Raw genomic sequence first — 21,016 nt, forward strand, 5'->3', positions numbered from 1 at the left:
ATGAGGAAACAGATGATCGGAGATGAGAAATGGCAGTCTATGGCCACACAGTCAGCAAGTGATAGGGTTTGGATTGGACCCTGATTCCATGGATTCCCAAGTCCTGGCCCATTCCAGTGCCTGAGACAGTAAGAAGCAGCAACTTCTTTCCTCTGAGTCAACAAAATGATCCAAATGGAGGTCAGAGGCATGGTAGTGACTATCTCCTCCTACCTTCCTTGTTTTCACCAAGCTCAGAATGATGAAGTGACTTTCCTGAACACACAATAAGAGTAGAACTGGGGCTAAACCCAGGCCTGCTCTTTGGGTTTACCCTGCTTTGATTCTCACCCATCTACTGGGCAAAGATCATTGGAGGTGCTCTGTCTGTATTCCAAGTGACCAGGGTGGGAGCTGCTCTTGAAACCAACTTAGGAGAAATTATTGGAGGAACAAAGAACAAGAAAAGATCTTGAGGAGGTTCATGCTATTTACATTCACCTATTTTAGGATGTCTAGTAGAGAAGAAAGAGACCTGGCAAGATGTGGAGTAGATTTCAAGTTCAGATTATGGGAGAGCTCTACAAAAATCCTAAGTGTGGGGAGATACCAACCTCCATACCAGTCCCTGCAAGTTTCCAAGAACAGGACAGAGATCTATAGAGATGCTGCTATGGGTTTCCCGGCATCCAGGAGGGAATGGTCCATGCCTCTAAAACCCTTTTATCTCTAAGATTCCATAAGCCTTTGAAACATACAAAAATCTTGCAGGGAAGGCAAGCAGTAATCCTGCACTCTTTGCTCATTGTTCTTAAGGAAAAAAATATTTATTGTAAAATAAATGAAGATAAAGTCTACCTATTAACGCATATTTAAGAGGTAGAGAAAAAAAGAACCCATAACATTAACTTAAATCAGGAATACTCTCTGAAGTGTAAAAAAAATCAACTCACTTTTCTTTAAATCTTCTTAAAAGGGTCTAAGAATAGTCCTTCAAATAATCCTTGAAGTATGCAATTTTAATTTGGACACATGGTAATTTCAGTCTACCTGTTGAAAGAGACAGGAGAGAAATCAGTCATTTTTGACAAGGATGCTGTTCTGACAAGCAGCAGAGAAGCTTCTGGCAGCTTGGGAGGTGGGGGTGAGACATGGGCGTGGGCATTAGTAGCAGCAGTATGAGCTTTGGTCCTAGGCCACTCAGAGGAAAGATGCAACTAAAGTAGCTACTAGCACAGTGCCTGGCACATGGCAAATGCTCATTAAGTAGTTGATGGACAAGTAAAAGGATGGCTGAGAAAATAAGTGGGATTTATCATCAACCTTTCATGCAGGGAGTTACTCTGTAGCCTCATCTCTTCAACTCTTAGGGAGAGAGAATTTCCAGGTACTGGGCATATAATGGAAAGCAGCACAGAGAAAGGTACCAGTGGAGTAAAGAGAGTGAGAGATTTGAGCCAGCCACAGCTATGCCCAAATCCTGGCCCCACCACTTCTGACTGCACAACTCTGGGCTGGTTTATTTATTTATATTTGCTGTTGTTCCTAAATTGGATACTTAGCCGATTCATTAATTTTCAGCTCTTCTTCTTTTTTAATATAGGCATTGAAGGTGATAAATTTCTCTCTAAGTGCTGTCTGGGCTATATTCCACAACTTTTGATATTTAATATTCCTTTGGTCATTCATTTATAATCATTTTATAATTTGTTATAATTTCTTTTTGATCTGTGAGTAGTTGGAAGTATTTTTTATAAATATATCTCAATATAGGTTTTTTAAAAAACACCTCATCTTTCTGTTATTGATTTCTAACTTAATTGCACTGTGGTAGGCGAATGTGGTCTGTAGGATACTTACTCCTTGAAATTTATTGGGATGTATTTTATGGCCTAGGATACAGTCCATTTTCATGAGTGTTTTATATGTGCTTAGAAAGAGTGTGCATTCTCTGGCTGCCGGGTTGATCTTGGGTTGGCTTTCTTTAAATGTTTCTGCATCTCCATTTCCTCACCTGTAATAAGGTATGTGAGCAGTACACATTAGTTACCTCACACTGAGTATAAAATTATACTGTATAATTTTACACAGTATACAGTATACAGTGAGTATAAAATTATACTCACTGACAAAGACAGAAAGTGCACAAGGAAAGATCAAGGTGTGCTCTTTTTTCCTTGTAACAGTATCAATAACAATGTCCTACACTTATAAAGTACTTAAAAGTTTCTAAACAATGACCACGTCTGTCATTTGGTCTTAAACCTGTATGTCACCTAGGCAGGTAGGGGTGGGAACCCACAAAGAAAAAGGACACACACCAGTTGGTGCAGTGATTTATTCAGTCCTCATGCCAGAACCCCAGGATCCCTCTGACTCGCCTCTGCCCCTCACTCCTCACCTCTGCTCAGTTCAGTCTTCTTACTATCTTTCAAATCCATCCTCATTGTTACCCACAATGCCTACAATATTTCTTACCTGCTTGGTTCCAACAGATCATTAAATTCCTACTGTTTTAAAAATATAACACAGGAAGTAAATCCTGACAAAATCCTCCTGGCAGATGTGACTCTCAAATAAGGCTGGTGTTAGGTCTTGGGTGCCAGAACATCAGTCTTGTTGCAGGGCAGAGTGATGTTTATGTCTATTAAAGCAGGCATGAGTTTAGAAAGGTCGAGAAACACTGTTGAGTTCAAATATTCTTCATCTAGCAAACGGCCCTTCCCGTGACCTTGTCCCCTGTCCTACCCCCAAGTTCTTTTTCTCCTTTTCAGAGAGATTTCCTGAAAGAGTCGTCTAGACCACCACTTCCTCCACTCCCACGCTCTTCACAAATCATTGCCTGTGGCTTTCAGCCCCTTTCTTTAAGATCATAGGGATGTTGTCACTGCATATTCCAGACACTTCTTCTCAATCTGCAGTGGCCTCTCTGGGTCATTTGCTAGCAGGGACCCCTCCTCCCCTCTGGAAACTCCTGCCTCCACATCAGCAACACCAGTTTCTCCTGGTTCTTCTCCTTTCCCCCCGAGGACTTTCTCTGCCTCCTTCACAAATTCTGCCATTTGAATGGGCATTTTCAAAATTTAATTAGAAGTGTGTTTATAAAATAATAACCATAAACTACCCTTTATTAAGGACATGCCAATCACTGTGCTAAACATTATTTTATTCTACTTAATCTTCACAATAACCACAGGAAGTACATATTATTAATATTCGTATTTTACAGATGAGAAAATAGAAGCTTGGAAAAGTTACGTAATTTGCCCAGGATCACTCAGCTACTATGTGGCACAACAGGGATTCAAACCTCAATCCACCCAATCATAGCGTGTGCTCTCAGCCACTATATTAACTCGTTCTGTCTTCCTATACCATGGCTTCTGTGACTCACCATTCTTCCATGATGTCATGGATTTCATGCTCCCATTTTGCTTCCCCCTGAAGGGAAGGCCTTTATCCATACTGTGTGCTGAGAAAATTCTGTTTATTGTTCAAAGCTCAGCTCTTCCCACAAAGCTATTAGCAAGCCAAACCAGTTTCATTGCTTCCATCTCTTTGCTGTGGCAGCTCTACAATGATATGAAACCATCCATTCATCCATCTGACTATGCATCCATTTCTCCACCCAAGAATTACACAAATATGGTAGAAGATTGCTTATCTAGAAGTCTAAACACAAGAAGCATCCAGACAAAGGAATTGTTCCAAAGGATTTTTTATGTTCACTCTTTGAAAAAATATATCATATTGTGGTCAAAATTGAAGAAAACTTGCTAGAAGTTGTGGTGTTTGGGGAAGGGATGTGCTCTGCATGGCATGTGTTAATTACTGGTCAAGGACAGTCATTCATGGGACCTGACCAGGGAGCTTTCCGAGGTCCCTAAACTAGATCTGTGCAATTTCCCTTACCCAATCCCCACATTTTAAAGTCACATTTACATATCATGTCTGGCTCAAATACCTCATTATTCCTGAAATCTTCCCTGATTCTCCTCCCCAACAGGCACAGATGAACCTAGACACCCACCCGTACTCCTCACAATGCATCTCTCTGTGTTCTCTCTGCCAGCACTTGGTATTTAATCATTTGTAGGTAATAGTGCATTTCAAAAAGCACTTCAGCATTTTCAGTGCATGCTTTATCTCCACCTCTTATCTCCTTGGAGGTAGGAGATGCATCTAATTTACCCCAGATATTTTCAGAACCAATCCCAGTGGCTGGCACACAGATGTCAATGAGTGACTGATTGATTAAAATTAGGTGACATTGTCCTTGAATGGAGAAGGCCATCCAAATATCACTCAAATGCAAGCACCAAGCAGTGTATTATGTGAAGAGTAGGTGCTAAATAAAACATGAAATCCTTCCATCCTCTCTCCACCCCTCAAAAAGCAAGGACTAGAAAAGAGGCGCAATGTGTCCATTGAGCCTGAGGTTTCTGAAGATCTGTGTTCCATGGTTCACAAATACTAATATGTTGGTGTGGTGGCTTTTGATGTTCTCCATGATCAACCAGGAACTGAAAACCCATGTTTGGTTACATTCTACTTTTCATAGTCAGAAAATGAGAGTTAGAGCTTTAAAGATAGACAAGACTTTCAAAGTGAACTACTACAACCACTTTCTTTTAAAGAGGAGAACCAAAGAGGTTCATTGACTCCAGGTCATGGGCCAAGAAGGGTTGTGCAGATGCATTTTCCCTGTTCCTTCCTGGACTTGCAAATGAAGCCTCTAGGAAATTAAGTGCTCTCTGAATGGCTAAAAATAAACTCCCAGAAACTTCATCTAGATATATCACGGCTATAATTTACAGCGTCTAGAACTTTAGCATGGTATAATTAGCAAATGGATTACAATAATTTATTTTTGATTTAACAGCTCGAATGAACACAACCTTCCAGTGGAATGGGAAAAAAAGGGGCTAGGAGCCAGCTGCATTCCTCCAACTCCTTCCAGTGCCACAATGTTTGTGCTGGCTGGCAGTCCTCTACTGATGCCCAGTGGACATGCAAAGAGAAGGAACTGCAACTCTGAGCTCTGGGCTCCCTGAAGCATGACTTCCTGGACATAGCCTCCCAAAACGGTCAATGTTCATCCTTTTAGTGAACAGGAAGATGTCCAAACTCACCTTTTCAATGCACAGGAAAACCCAACGGCATTCATCGAAAAGAAAGGTATACACTAAACAAAACATACCAGAGACTAATTACATGGATGTTTTTTCTTCTAAAGATTCTGGGCACATTTTTAGAATGGTTTTCCATCACTTGCCTTACTGCAGGGAAAGTTTGTTGTGATGTCTCTGAACAGGCAGTACTAAAAGATGATACAAGATAGAAACTTGTCATGAAGCTAGAAGATGACTAGACTGGGGTCAGAGAGGACCTGTGCTTGGGTTTTGACTTGTTATGTGTGCCATGAATAACAACCAATTCAAAACCCTTTTATAAAATGTCAGTAATGAGTAACTACCTCACAAGAGTGTTATGGGGATTAAATGAGAAAAAATGTATGAAAAGGATTTTGTAAATGAATATTAGATGATTCTTCTTGAGTGAATACATGTCCCAAGTAGATCTTTCTGATGAGAACTTTTTCTGACCAAAGCACTATAGAGCATTGCAGCAAGGGCCAGGGGCAGAGCAGCAGAAATCCTGGGAAGTTGTCTTCTCATATATCCCCGCATGGTGTGTGGGAAGAGGCAAGTCACCCAGCAGAACAATCAGAGCTGGGAAAGATGGATCCCGACTTGGGTGAGGAGCACAAGACAACCTATCTCCCTTCTCTCACATCCCTACCAAAATCAAATATCTGCCCAAACAACTCTTAACCTAGAAGGTGGCATGATGGTGGCCACTGTGGGAAACTGAAGCAGTGGTTCTTCCGGCTGAAGGAAGGGGAAGGGTGGTTTTCTGAGCATCTGCCACGTATGAGGCACAGTGCTGGGTCCTTTCACACTGGGGTTCTTCTCCAAACCATGCAAAGTTCCCCTGACATCATATTATACCATTGCTCATGCTGGGTGTGGGTCTATGAAGTGCCCTTTCTTCTCTCTGCTTCTCCAACCATCCCCTGAGCAGAAGACCTGAACCCTCATCCTCTCACTCTTTCAATTCTTAGTGATCTTAGGTAAGGCAAGTCATCCGTTTTGGAAGGACTTCAGTTTTCTGATCTGTCAGGTTAGGACAAGAACCTCAAACTCACTGCCTCATCAGATTGCCTTCAGACTCAATATTGGGTGTGTAAAGTTTTAAAAACAGTGCCAAACCCTGAAGGCTTATGTCACCCCTTGTTCAAGCTCCTCAAGAGCTTCCTCTTGCTGCTTGTGCTAGTTGGCTTTTGTGTTGCTATAAAGGAATACCTGATGTTGGGTAATTTAAAAAAAAAAAAGGTTTAATTGGCTCATGGTTCTACAGGCTGTACAGGAAGCATAGTGTTGGCATCTGCTTCTGGTGAAGGCCTCAGGAAGCTTCCAGTAATGGGGAAGGAGAAAGGGAGCCAGCACATCACAGGGTGAGAGAGGGAGTGAGAGAGACAGAGGAGGTGCCATGTTCTTCTAAACAACCAGATCTCATAAACTCATAGAGTGAGAACTCACTTATTACCATGAGGAGAGCACCAAACCATTCATGATGGATCTGTCCCCATTTCCCAAACACCTCCCACCAGGCCCACCTCCAACACTGGAGGTCACATATCAACATGAGATTTGGAGGGAACAAAACATCCAAACCATATCACTCTTAAATAAACATTAAATGTCTACTTTGTCCTCTGACCCCTGTTGATGTTATATTCCCATCAGGGCCCCTTGTTCCCCAAGTTCCATCCAAACCAGGCATCTTTCGGGTAATTATGCTCAAGGAGTAACTGCTGTCCCCAAGGCTGGGAGTGCCCTCCTCCCCTTCAGCTCTCAGCTTAGCCTTAGTCACTTGCGGGAGAGCTCCTTGGCCCCTCAGAGGAGGGAGTTTCCTCTACTCTGCATTCTCAGAGCCCTCATGGTCACACTTACCAGAGTGATGATCTGATTAATGCCTATCTCCCCAACTAGAATATAAGCCCTCTGAAGCAGGACCACCTGTATGTTGTCCACCAGGGTGTCCTCAGGAGGCCAAGCATGCAGCAGACCCTCATCTATTTTGTTCACTGCTCTGGACCAGGGCAGGGCACATAGTAGGTACTCAAAAAATACTTGTTGAATGAGTACATTTCCATGCAGTTCAAATCTGAAGCTGGGTCAGTTCAACCCTCCCTTCTCTGCTCTCCGCAAGCTCTCTCTTCCTTCCTTCTCCTTGCACTCAGAGCCCTTTCCTGTACTGTTTGCTACCATGACCTCACCATTATCCAAGTGAGTAGCTTGTCTCCCCTGAGACCACAATAGCCCTAAGGAAGGCCTAGAGAGGCAAACCCTAGTGGGACCCAGAAAAGGGACAGAGCCGGAGTATCTGGGCAAATGGAAGTGGGGCACACAGTAGGGGCTCCTGTGGAACCCATGCTTGGCCTATTCTGAACTTCTGCCTCACAATCTGTTTCTAGGGCAAAGCTTCCAGCCTTGAGTCTTTGCTTCATGGGCTAAAAAATGCCTCTCTCTCTCTCTTTTTTTTTGGCTTGAAATAAATGGTTAGCCATTAAGATGTAAAATGCAGCTGTCACAGTCCATAGAACAACAGACAGGTTAATATGGGTTTTTAAGAATGCCATTTCCTCATATTAACCCCAGAGCAACGGCAACCTATCAAGATAGACTCCAGAGTGCTCCGGAAACCTGCTGTTTTAGTTCTTTAATAATATTTGATGTTTAAATAATAGTTGATGTTTGTTTCCAAGTAGAGTTTAATAGTTCGCCTTTCCCTCCTTCTCTTCCTTCCTTCTTTCCCTCCCTCCCTTCCTTTTTACCTTCCTTCCTTCCCTACCTCTCCCTCTTCCCTCCTTTCCTCCCTCCCTCCCTCCCTTCCTTCCCTCCCTCTCTTCCTTTGTACCTTCCTTCCTTCCCTACCTCTTCCCCTGCTCTCCTTTCCTCCCTCCCTCCCTCCCTCCCTCTCTCCTTTTTACCTTCTTTTTTTCCCTCCCTCTCCCCCTGCCCTCCTTTCCTCCTTTCCTCCCTCCCTCCATCCATCCCTTCCTTCTCTTCCTCCCTGCCTCCTTTCTCTTCTTCCTCATTCCTACTCTAAGAGTATCTTTGCCTAGGCTCTCTTCCTGAGGTCTTGGATATAAACATGAAGATGCGTATCTGGGTCATGTCTGGAATTCCGAAGCCTCCTGACTGGTTTCCTTGACACTCATTTCTTCCTTTTATCCCCCAACCCTTCCCACCTGCCAGCCATCCCATCCTACCTACATGTTGTCTACCATAGAACAATTTAACTTCAAAAATATTTAAACTTTAAATAAAGTTTTTAAGTTATTCCCTAAGAGAGATGAGCTTCAGTTACATGGAAAATGTCAATGGTTAGGACTGGACTCTCCCGGCAGAAGCGAAGGCACACTGTGTTCTCCTGCCTAGAGGGAAGGCTGGGTGGTGCTAAAGGTACCCAGGAAACTCCAGAGGGACAGGTCTGGGCTTGCACTGTGGCTCCAGCCACCTGGCAGCCTGGGGAAGTGACTGTAGAGTCTGTCCTGCACAGACCATTGTAGCCCAAGTTGGTAGCCCAGCACCAATCACTAAGTCCTGCATGGAAGAGTGATCTGCCAGGTGCTTGTCAGCAGGGATAGCTTGGTTCCTCTCTGGTCCCTGTTCATGTTGTCTGTAATGCACACCCCACCAGGAAGTCTTGAAGGGGAGAGGTAAAGGGTGAGATTCTAGCATCACCAGAAATTACTTGCAGATTCTGAAATGGGCAAGGTTTTCTCAGGCCTCCAGCACTTTGTACATGTTGTTTCCTTAGTCTCAGTCACCCTCATCTTTCCCTGAATAACTCCTTGTCCTTGAAGACTCAGTAGAAGGTTACCTCCTCCTGAAAGCTTTCCTCACCCTCAGTCTAGATCAGGGGTCCATCCTGAGCTTCCAGCACCCCCCTTTTATTCCTCCCCAGCTGGTGCAATTGTTCCCTTTGTGCAATGTTCTGCTTATTTGACTATCTCCAATAAATGTCTCCTATGAATGCCCACCAGTGCAAGGTGTTCTCAGACAAAGAAAAAATAATCAATACACTAATTAATCTATGCATTGACTCTTTGCCTTGCTCCAAAAATAATTTAAGGGAGCACAAGGATCAAATATGTCCCCAAGTAACTTTGAGTCTGGTGGAACAGCAGACAACATAAGCATTTTAAAAATATATGATAAAGGCTGACAATGTGATCAGGTTGAGGGGTTGGGTAGGAGTGGGGACCCTCTCTCTGATCTCTTTCAGGACCAAGCATGACACACAAGGATGCTCAGCGAATGTTTGCTGAATGAATGAGATAGGTTGAGGAGGACCTGAAGGGGACTTGGAGATCACTTATTTTAAGGGAGGAAATTGTAGTCAGAGAGGAGATGGGACACTGCAGGAGCCCCCCAGTTAGTAGCATGCAGGACATAGAGCCCAGGACTATACGACATTAGTTGGTCATTCTAAACTCTATTTATTGGATATGCAGTAAGACAAGCCACTTCTCTCTTAGCCTCAGCTTCTGTCCTGTCAAAGAAAGATGTTGAAGTATCTCATCTTTGAAGCTGTTCCAGTTCAGGGATCCCATGAGACTAAGGTTACAACAGAGGGCTGAACAGTGACCAGGTCATGGTCCTATGACACAGCCTCTGCTGTCTGATTCTGATACTAATTCAAGAAGCTATTCAAAGACAGAGATCCTTCATTCATCTATTCAAAACATATGTACTGTATGCCAGGCACAGAGGTCATAACCACAGGATACCCAGAGATCCAATACATCTTTGTGCACCTATTCCCTTTGTACAGGTCTCTAACACCCTGGGTGGCTGTCCTCAATAATCTGTGCTACAACATGGAGTAAATCTCTGACTTCTTTTCCTTCCCCTGTTGCTTTCTCTCTTTCTTTCACACCTTCACTCATTTACTCATGCACTCAGCAAATGTGTGCCGAGTGCCTACAATGCGCCTGGCTCTGTGGTCTATGTGCTACAGCTACAGTGGTAAAGAAGATCCAGGTCTTGCCTTCTGTAACTCAGTACTCTCCTAATACTCAGGTAGTTTTCAGAGCTACAATTTCTTCACTGTGCATTGTCCTTCTATTCCTCCACAATTCTGTTCCTGCTGTGTGTCTGCCTGGAACATCCTATCTACTGATCTACCATCTCCACACTTCTACTCCTCTTCTAAGGCCTTGTCCACAAGCTGCCTTCTCTGTAAAACCTCCCCTGACCTTCCCCCTCTCTGGGCTTCCATACCTCCCTACTTTCTACCATAATCCCACTGTATTGTATTGGTGAATACTATCTATTAGTCCCACTACTGTGAACTCCAGAAGGCCTTGGACAGTGTATTTTTACCATTGTATATACAGCAGTGGGGAACCAGCAAATGCTCAGGAAACCTTGGCTGAAATGGCTGAACTTCTCGATCAGCATGTTCTAACTAGTCCAGGCTCTGGGGAGAGGGCAGAATCGTCCTCATCCCACCATATGTCCTACCTGCAAAGCCAGCACAGTTCTGCTCTGTAGCTTCCCTCTGCTCTCAGAGGTCGATCTCAGCTTGCCCAGGACCCAGGGACCCTGCTCCTGCACTCTGGGCTGCTCGCGCCTGCATTCTTGGATGTCCCATCTAATCTCTGCTTAGGACTTCCTGCAGATTTGCTGGGGAATGTGGATAATCCAAAGTAAGAAAATCTACTTTTGCAACATTTCCACAAATAAAAAATACTCATAGAGCCTTAAGCTTTTCTGGCCACACCAGAACATTTTGGTAAGGTTCTTTAAGGAAGAAAGAATGATCTCCCCCTACAAAGTTGTAGTTATACTAGCCAAGGCATAGGAAACTGCAGACACAGGCAAGACCCTGCCTTGGAATAAGATGGCTGGGGTTGAGCCTGGCTCTGTCATGATAGCTACAATGTCTCAGCAACTTATTTCTTCTCCCTGAGAAGCCTCCAGGTCTTCAACTGTAAATCAGAGTTAATAGCACAACCCTTGCACTGGTGCAATGAAGATTAAATTAGGAGGTAAGGTTCTTGACATATTGACTGTGACATTGTACTCAGTAAGGATTAGTACTCTCATGAAGGAATGAGGAAGGTGAGTAGAATGAGAAGAATATCATTTCTCACTGTAGCTTATACTTCTGAAATTGATTCCACACACACTGTCGCATTTACGCCTCAATCAACGTCTGATATATGCATTATATTATCCTTTTCTTATGGAGAAGGTATCTGAGGCTTAGGGATGTTGAATAATTAACACAAGATCACACAGCCAGGAGAAATGGAGGTTACCCTAGATTCACCAATTCTCTGACTCTTAATCTGGAGTTTCAATGGCCACCAGCCACTGAGGAAGCAGCTAGCATGGGTCTATAGCTGGAGAAGTATTCCTCCTCAGACCATCACCTCTATTGGACCAGGATCACAAGCCCCAAATAATCCTAGTATATGGTAGACATGATCAGTGCTCACTGAAAAGCCCCCGTTCTTTGTAGCCAATATCCACTTTCCTTATAGAGATGTTGAAGTGAGTGGCACGGAGATGTGTAATTTCCAGGCCAAGAGAACAATGAGCCCCCTGTACTGTTCTTCTGTGGTGGTGACCCTCAAAGCCATGATTTCTAGACTGCAGAGCTATAAGAGGGGGGCTCTACATGGCCCTCATCTGTGATATGAGCAGGAAACAAATCTTTGTTGAGTCAACATCACGGAGTTTGGGGGTTCTTTGCTGTTATATCTTATCTTAGTCTACACGGACTGCTGTGTCTAGGTTCAAACTATCGACCGATCACCAGATAAACACCATAGGGAATAACAGTTGGCATGTAGTATCTGATTTAATCTTACCCTATGCACTAGGTAATATCACCCCTATTTTGCAAATAGAGAAACTGAAATTTAAGGATTAAATTTAAAAATAAAATAAAAAGAATAAATTGCCCAAGATAATACGGCTAGTCTGTTTTCGAATGTTTTGTTTTCATGCTTTTTGTCGTTCCTTTTGTCCTTAGTTTCTGTATCTGTAAAAAGGGGGATGAGGCTGGACCAGATGCTTTTAACATTTATCCCACCTCGATAATTATAATTATATGATTCTTCCAGCTTTGCCTGCCCTCCTGTCCTCCTAATGTGTGGCTGACCCAGATGTTGAGCCTCCAGGTAAATCCAGCTCCAGTCCTGCCCCACAACCCCAGTCTTGCTGCCAATCACATCTGTCCAGAAAAGAAGAGTGATCTGACTGCTGGTTCACTCACTCATTCACTCAGTCACTTATTCTATTATTTAATCATTTCTACCTATTACTGACTCACTCATTCATTTACAGATGCCTTCCACTTCCTCTTCCACCACCTGCTGGCCAAAGCTCATATTCAGTTCCCCCCAATTTTCACTTATTTATTTCCTCAAAATCACACTCGTTCCCTCATTCGCTCATTAGCCTCTTCACTTATTTACTTACTCATTGATTTATTTATTCACGGATTCATTTTTTACTTATTTATTCATTTATTCATTCATTAAGTCACTCATTCATTCACCATTTTCATTCTTTCTGTCCTTCATTCACTCCCTTCTCCATGTATTCACTCACTCATTCCCCACACTCCTTTCTCCCTATTTCCCAGTGCAGCATCCTCCCAGGAAGCAGAGCCTTCATCATGGCTGGGGCCATTAGTCCTCCCTCCCAGAACACTCTCTTCCATTTTAACATCCTGCTTGTTGAACTGTGCAGGCATATCTCCTGGTGTGCAGGGGATATGCTTTCCACTCAGAAACAGATGTTCTTGTAATTACTGTTTTGACTTTCACCCTCTAATGCCAGAAAATTCTTTCCACAAACTCCTCCAGTATACAGGAAGGCAACCGTGCAGAATCGGCAAGGCATGCAGTGCCTGGGGGTTCAGATTCCGGAACACAAGGTATTCCTGGCAGTCAGAGCTTGGGGGACTTGGGGGGAGCCTCCCTTCTCCAGGACTTTGCAACCTTGGGTCCAGGGCTGAGCTGGAGATGGGGGCATCCTTGAGGGCAGCCGACTTGGGGAACCAAGTAAAGGAGTGTGAAGAAAAGCGGCCCATCTCAAGACTGTGGAGTCATGATCTGTCTGTACTTGGGTTACTACAGTGACAGGTGCCAGGGTCAGGGGTGAATATAAAGGCTTATCAGCATGTGACCAGCAAGAATAAGTTGTCAGCAATATCATGGCAGAAGATCAACATTACAATTTACTGACCTCTTACCCTGTATCAGGTATTTCTTACACTTTACGCTAGTTGTCCCTCAACGATCAATCTCCCCATCTTTCACTTAGAAATTTAATCCCCAAAGTTTTAGCTGGTTCCATGACCTCTCAGCCAAAGACTAGACTTTCCAAATTCCCTTGCAGTGAGGCATGACTGTCTAAGTTTGGGCCAATGGGTGTGAGCAGAGGTGTTATGTGCAACTTTTTGCTTGTACCTTTAGAAGAAAGCCAGATGCCTTCCACTTCCTCTTCCACTACCTGCTGGCAAAAGTGTGGCCCTTTTTGGTGAGCCATCTTTGTCTCTGGGGTTAAGGGCATCTTGAACAGCAGGTTAGAACAAGATAAAAGAAGCCCTGAAGAACCTTGTGAAGTAGAACATCTGTGTCCCCCTGGCTGAGATTTTATGTGCAAGAGAAACAAGCTTCTGTTATGCTTTGACCACCGTTATTTTGATCTCTGTTAAAGCAGCCATGCCAGTGTCTACCAGTCCCAGGAGGAAACCTCTTTACCACATTACGTCTTCTTGAGGATAAACTTCCCTTATGGGAACGCTCTTGTCTTACCTTATTCCCTTACTAATTTGTCCTTTTCGTGGTTGAAACACGTCCCTTCAAAATTCATGTCTGCTGAAAATCTCTGAATGTAATGTTATTTGGAAATATGGTTTTGCAGATGTAATTAAAAGATTGATATAAGATCACACTGGATTAGGGTGGGCTCTAAATCCAATGAGGGTGTCCTTACAAGACAGAAAGGACAACACAGAGACACAGAGGGGAAGGCCATGTGAAGGTGGGGGCGGAGACTGCAGTGATGTGTGCCCCCAAGCTAAGGAGTGCTATGGGGTGCTGACAGCCACAGTAGCTAGGAGAGAAGCATGGAGTGGATTCTCTCAGAGCCTCCAGGAGTCACCCTGATGATACCTGGATTGCAGACTTTTGGCCTCTCAAACTGTGATAGCATATGTTTCTGTTGTTTTAAGTCAACAACAACCTGTTCTCTGTGAAAGGAGTTCAACCTTTATCTTGTGGCCAGTGGGGACCCATTGAAGAGTTTGTATTAGGGAACAGATGATAACAAGAATGGCTAACATGGGTTGAGTACTAACCCTGCACCAGAAAATGTCCCAAGTGCGCACTTAGACATACCGCCTCAGCTAACCCACAGCACAACCTGGACACAGGTACTATCACTCCCAGTTACAAATTAGCAAGTTTGTGGTAATTTGAGTGACAATGATTGGGTTGGTGGGTTTGGAGAAGGAACCGGATCTGCCTCACCCAGTACCCCCTGTATGGCCTATGAGGTGGCCTATGGAAAGCAAAGCTCTTCTCCTCTCCTTGACAGGATGGCCAAGTCTAACTATAGGTCGAAGTGTTAGCAAGACCCTGTGTGGAGATCTAAAGCTGCCCTGTGGGCTTTCCATGGTAATTGGTGCAGGGCAGTGGTCAAGATCATGGAAGCCAGACCACCTGGCATTAAATCCTAGTCTGCCAATTACTAGTTCTGTGATATGGGGCAAATTAATTAAACTTTCAGTACCTTGGTTTCTTCATCCATAAAATGGGGATAAGAATAGTACCTACCTTATAGGAATGTTGTATTAGTTAACATCGTAAAGGGCTTAGAACAGAGTTTGACAAATAGGAAATGCTAAATAAGTATTAATGCTTAAGTAGTGGTGATGATGCTATAAAAGTATTTGCTGTTTTTATTTATTTATTTATTTATTTTATTTTATTTATTATTGTTATCTGTCTGACTCCTTTATGTCTCAATTAATTTTGAATTTAGGCCAGGAAGATAAGTATTATTTTCTAGCTCCACTGGAATCCCAAAACGTATTTAATGTTCTTCAGCCTTATTTTGCAGATGAGGAAACTAGGTCTGGGAGAGATGAAATGGCAAGCTCTGGACACCTTTCGAGTCCTCCTCCACATTCCCTGGCTGCCCAGTCACCCGTCTGATCTAGTTGTTGGGCTTTTGGGCTCACTGCTCCCTGGCACCAGGTGGCAGATCCTGGAAGGTCTCCCTCCTGGCTCCTGGGCAGTGTGCAGGAGCCCACTGGGAACTCTCTGGACCAGCTGTTCATCTGCTGCACAGCATGCTGAGCCATGCAGCCTGGTCAAGTGGACATGGGCCCGCATGAGGATCTATAGTCCATGTTCGTACAAGACTGGCTGACTCTTCAGCTCTGATGGAGCTATTTCTGCAGGCCCGAGCTATGCTGCAGGAAAAGCAGGTTGCACATATATGCATAAACATGGCCCTTCTGCCTAAAAGGTCCCTGAGTGAAGGCAGCATGTTTAATGTAGAGAACCAGCCTGCTTACCACACACCTGACCCCACATACCAGTTTATTAGGAGGAGAGAATTTCCCTCTGCCCAATGGCACAGACAATCTGAGAGGACAGGGGTGAGAGGGAGAGCAAGAGAAGAAAAGGGGAAGGGACATTTGTTGAGCACTTACTGCAGGCCAGGCACTATGCTAGGTGCTTCACATTTGCTGCCACATTTAATATTCATAACAATCCTAAGCTATAAACTCATTTTAACAGGTGTGGAAACTGAAGCTCAATAAGCTGAAATCACTTGTACAGGCCACATAGCCAAGAAACAATGGAGGCCTGCCAAACTTTTCTTAATAGTTTTTTTGGGGAACAGGTGGTGTTTGGTTAGATGAATAAGATTTTTAGTGGTGATTTCTGAGATTTTGGTGCACCCATCACCCAAGCAGTGCACACTATACCCAATGTGTAGTTTTTTATTCCTCACACCCCTCCCACCCTTTTCCCTGAGTCCCCAAAGTCCATTGTACCATTCTTATGCCTTTGCGTCCTCATAGCTTAGCTCCCATTTATGAGTGAGAACATATGATGTCTGGTTTCCATTCCCGAGTTACTTCACTTAGAATACTGGTCTCCAACTCCACAATGGTTGCTGCAAATGCCATTATTTCATTTCTTTTCATGGCTGAGTAGTATTCCATGGTATGTACATATCTGTGTGTGTGTGTATATGTATATACATATATTCATATTCATGGGATATATTCCATGGGATATATCTCTCATATTTTATATATATATGGCACAGTTTGGCTGTGTCCCCACTCAAATCTCAACTTGAATTGTATCTTCCAGAATTCCCATGTGTTATGGGAGGGACACAGGGGGAGGTACTCAGATCATGGGGGCTGATCTTTCCCGTGCTGTTCTCATGATAGTGAATAAGTCTCACAAGATCTGATGGGTTTATCAGGGGTTTCTGCTTTTGCTTCTTCCTCATTTTCTCTTGCAGCCACCATGTCAGAAGTGCCTTTCACCTCCTGCCATGATTCTGAGGCCTCCCAGCCATGTGGAACTATAAGTCCAATTAAACCTCTTTTTGTTCCCAGTCTTGGGTATGACTGTATCAGCAACATGAAAATGGACTAATACTATATATATGCGCTCGTGTGTGTGTGTGTGTGTGTGTGTGTGTGTATGTATATACATGCATCACATTTTCTTTATCCACTCATTGATTGATGAGCGTTTGGGTTGGTTTCAGATTTTTGCGATTGTGAATTGTGCTGCTATAAACATGCTTGTACAAGTATCTTTTTCGTATAATGACTTCTTTTTCTCTGGGCAGATACCCAGGACTGGGACTGCTGGATTAAATGGTAGTTCTACTTTTAGTTCTTCAAGGAATCTCCACACTATTTTCCATAGTGGTTGTACTAGTTTACATTCCCACCAGCAGCATAAAATTGTTCCCTTTTCACTACATCCATGCCAATATCTATTACTTTTTGATGTTTTGATTATGGACATTCTTGCAGGAGTAAGGCAGTATTGCCTTGTGGTTTTGATTTGCATTTCCCTGATCATTAGTGATGTTGAGCAGCTTTTCATATGTTTGTTGGCCATTTGTATATCTTCTTTTGAGAATTGTCTATACATGTTCTTAGCCCACTTTTTGATGGAATTGTTTGTTTTGTTCTTGCTGATTTGTTAGAGTTCCTTGTAGATTCTAAGTATTAGTCCTTTGTAGGATGTATAATTGAGGAGATTTTCTCCTACACTGTGGGTTGTTTGTTTATTCTGCTGATTATTTCTTTTGCTGTGCAGAAGATTTTTGGTTTAATTAGGTCCTATCTACTTATCTTTGTTCTTGTTGCATTTGCTTTTGGGTTCTTAGCCAATATGTAGAAGGGTTTTTCCAAAGTTACCTTCGAGAATTTTTATTATTTCAGGTCTTAGGTTGAAGTCTTCGATCAATCCTGTGTTGATTTTTGTATAAGGTGACAGATGAGGATCCAGTTTATTCTCCTACATGTGACTTGACAATTATCCAAGCACCATTTGTTGAATAGGGTGTTCTTTCCCCACTTTATGTTGTTGTTTGCTTTGTTGAAGATCAGTTGACTGTAAGTATTTGGCTTTATTTCTGGGTTCTCTATTCTGTTCCATTGGTCTATATGAGGCCTGCCTAACTTTTTCTTTGACACCACATTAGACTTATCTTCATTCTGAATAGGGAGAGTCCTTAGGGTCCTGAAGAGACCCAGAGCAGGTTCTACTGCATGTCTCAGCCACTAATCATCACCACCAGCAGCAGCAGTGGTGTGGGCAGCAGTGAATCACACTTGACACTCTATGGGGGTCTTTTACTTTTATTATCTCTTTTGACTTGATGTAAGTCAAGACATGCTCTGCTAGTGATTGTAGTGAGAAACTTCCATAGCAGAAAGATGAAGCTATTTTGTCTTCTAGACCCCACCGGCTCCATTTCTGGAAATGCCAAGGGCATAGAGCATGTTCTCTTTTTAAGAGGCTTTCATCAGCAAATTCAGCCATCATTTCCCAATGCCCATTCGATGCCAGGTACTATGCTTGGGTAGGGGATTCAGAGATGAATCATATAGTCCCTGCCCTTGAAAGGTTTATGCACAAGTGGGAATTATAGATCTGGAAGCTTAAGAATATCCATGATTAGGATGATGATAATAAACACTTACTGAGTGCTTACTGTTGGCTATTCTAAATTATTGACACTTATTACCTTATTTAATCTTCATAAAACCCTATTATTTGCTTCATTTAATTCACGAGGAAAGTAAGGCACAGAGAGATCGGAATTGCTAGTAAGTGGCAGAAGTGGGAACTGCATTCAGTTGGTCTATCTCAATTTTGTAGGCATGCGGTGATTAATTTGCCCAGAATGGGTGAAGAGGTCAGTTACAGCTTCTTAGAGAGGCAGAATCAGTGCAGGGCTTTGAAGCAGAGGCGTTTGCCAGGCAGAAAACAGCTGACAGTGCACCAGGAAGTTCCAAACAGAAGAAGAGTGAGAAAAGCATGAACAATGGTTGAGAGGCACAAAACCATGGTGTGCAGAAGAATTTCCATGGAGTTCAGTATGGCTAGAACATAAAGCAGGGGAGTGGAGGGTGGGGTATCATTTCAGAAACGAGGCTGCAGAGGGAACAGGGACTCTTAGAGGCTCATGAATGCCAGGCAGAGAAGCCAGAATGTTTTATTCACCCATTGAACAAGTGGAGTTTATTTGTTGCATAAAGAGTAGTCTGGGGAGAAGCAGTTCAGGCCAGCACAGCAGTTCTACAGAGTTATCAAAGCCCAGGCTCCTTTCACATTTGAACTCTGCCATACTTAGCATTTTCTGCATGGTTGCAAGGTGGTTGCCACACCTCCAAGCATTATATCTGTTTTCATGGTGGGAAGAAGGGAGAAGGATAAAGAACAATGGGCTGGTCTTTGTGACAGGAGTTCAACCTTTATCTTATGGCCAGTGGGGACCCGTTGAAGGGTCTGAGGTAGGACAGAGATGATAACAAGGATGGTTAACATGTATTGAGCAACTAACTCTGTACCAGAGAATATTCTAAGTACACACTTATACATATCACCTCAACTAATCCACAGAGCAACCTAGATACAGATACTATCATTATCCCTAGTTACAAATAAAGAAAATGAGGAGACACAGAAAAGTTAAGAAAATTGCCCAAGGCTGCCTAGCCAGGAGTAGCAGAAACTGGATAGTCCGGCTCCTGGGTCTTGCTGTTGATCACCACGTTCTCGTGTATTTTAGAAAGTGCCTCCTCCGACTGCCAGAAGCCTACAGGTGAAGGGAATGGGGCCTGAGCAGGGTTGGTAGCCAGGCTGGAGGTGAAGGGGGCAGGGTACGAGGGGAAGAGTCAGGACATAGAGAGATACTTGGTGTGGGGTTGAGGGTGAGGGACGAGTGGAGGATACCCCCAGGTTTATCTGACCCTCCCCTCTCTAAACCAGGCTCCTTCTGTGTCTACAGGGCCTGCAAAACCATAGCTGGGACACCTAGACTGGACACATGTAGAGATTTAAGAAAATGAGTCATACCCTCATAGCAGGCACAGTCTGACTCTGGTTTGACTTCCACACTGACACCCACATCATTAACTTGGTTCCCTGTGCACCCTAGACAGTGTCAAGGACGGAGAAACCACCAGCTGGTTTGCAGAACTGGGGCCATGGTTAGATCATTGTCTTGTGCCTGGCAGGCAGGAGCAGGATGATGCTGATGTCTGCTGCTGGCAGGAGCCTGAGATGAGCTCTGGGTCTGAGTAGAGGGGACAGAACAAAGATTTTGGGGCTTCCATTCCAGCTGGACCTCAAGCCATCCCTCAGCAATCCCCTAAGCACCTATATGTGGCAGACTCTCACTGGGGTGCTGGGGTACAGAAACAAATCTGATTATCTCCAAGGTCAAGGAGCTCCCAATCCTCACAAGGTCAGTACCTGGTGGTGGGTGCTGTGATATAGGGAAGCAGAGGGTTGTGGGAGAATGACATGGTGTCCAGGGGTATAGGGGGATACCAAACCAGTATGGAGGTCACGGTGGCCTTCCTGGAGGAAGGGACTGCAAGCTGCCTTCCCAAAGTGAAAAGTTGGCCTGGCAAAAAGTGGAACTCTATTTACTGGGACCACATGGACTAAACGGAGAGGAGAGAAAGCTAGGCACATAGAGGAGTATCTATTACATCATCACACTCTTGCTCCTGGCATCTTGGTAGCTGGGTGATATGGCATCTGACTGCTGCAGAAAGCAAAACTCTTCGTGCTTGCAGTAGATTCACCGCAAAATGAACACAATTCTTCCGCCCTTATATCCACACCCCTTTGCAATGTGACTCTGTAGCTCTTCCCATAGGAGGTGGAGCCCATTTCCCCATCTGTTAAATCTAGGCTCACCCTGTGACCTGCTTTGATCAATAGGATGAGGCAAAGTTGTGATATGTGAATTCTGAGCTCAGGCTTCAAGAAACCTTGCTCATGCCTGCCTGTTCTCTTGGAACTTTGCTCAGCTGCTCAGGTGAACAAGCCCAGGCTAGTTTACTGGATGACATGAGACACATGGCCCAGTCTACCCTGACCCACGCCATCTCAGCCCTTTGTCTCAGAAAACAATCAGCCTTCAACTGATCCACTAGCTAACCTAGGGTGACCAACTCATCCCCTTTCACCCAGGACTTTTCCTAAGTTTAAAACTGAAAGTCCAATACCCCAGGAACCTCTTCAGTCCCAGGCAAATGGGGATGGCTGGTCACCCAGACCCACTTCAGATGCATGAAGGAACCTAACCAACTTTATCTAGATTAGCAGAATTGCTCAGCTGCCCCACACACTCAGGAGTAATAACACACAGTT

General features: G+C 43.9%; 1 protein-coding gene across 2 annotated transcripts in view; it reads right to left on the reverse strand.

Annotated features, from left to right (window-relative positions):
- TENM4 (teneurin transmembrane protein 4) overlaps positions 1 to 21,016 on the reverse strand; it is a 792,376-nt gene that overhangs the window by 496,618 nt on the left and 274,742 nt on the right. Inside the window, exon 4 of one of the 2 annotated variants that reach the window (XM_015115340.3) lies at positions 933 to 1,029. The exons of the other annotated variant lie outside the window; for it this stretch is intronic. The gene's annotated coding sequence lies outside the window, so the exon portion shown is untranslated. The remainder of the gene's footprint in view (positions 1 to 932; positions 1,030 to 21,016) is intronic. 2 annotated transcript variants of the gene reach the window in all.

This window comes from Macaca mulatta, chromosome 14 (assembly GCF_049350105.2).
Source record: "Macaca mulatta isolate MMU2019108-1 chromosome 14, T2T-MMU8v2.0, whole genome shotgun sequence".
Classification (NCBI taxonomy): domain Eukaryota; kingdom Metazoa; phylum Chordata; class Mammalia; order Primates; family Cercopithecidae; genus Macaca; species Macaca mulatta.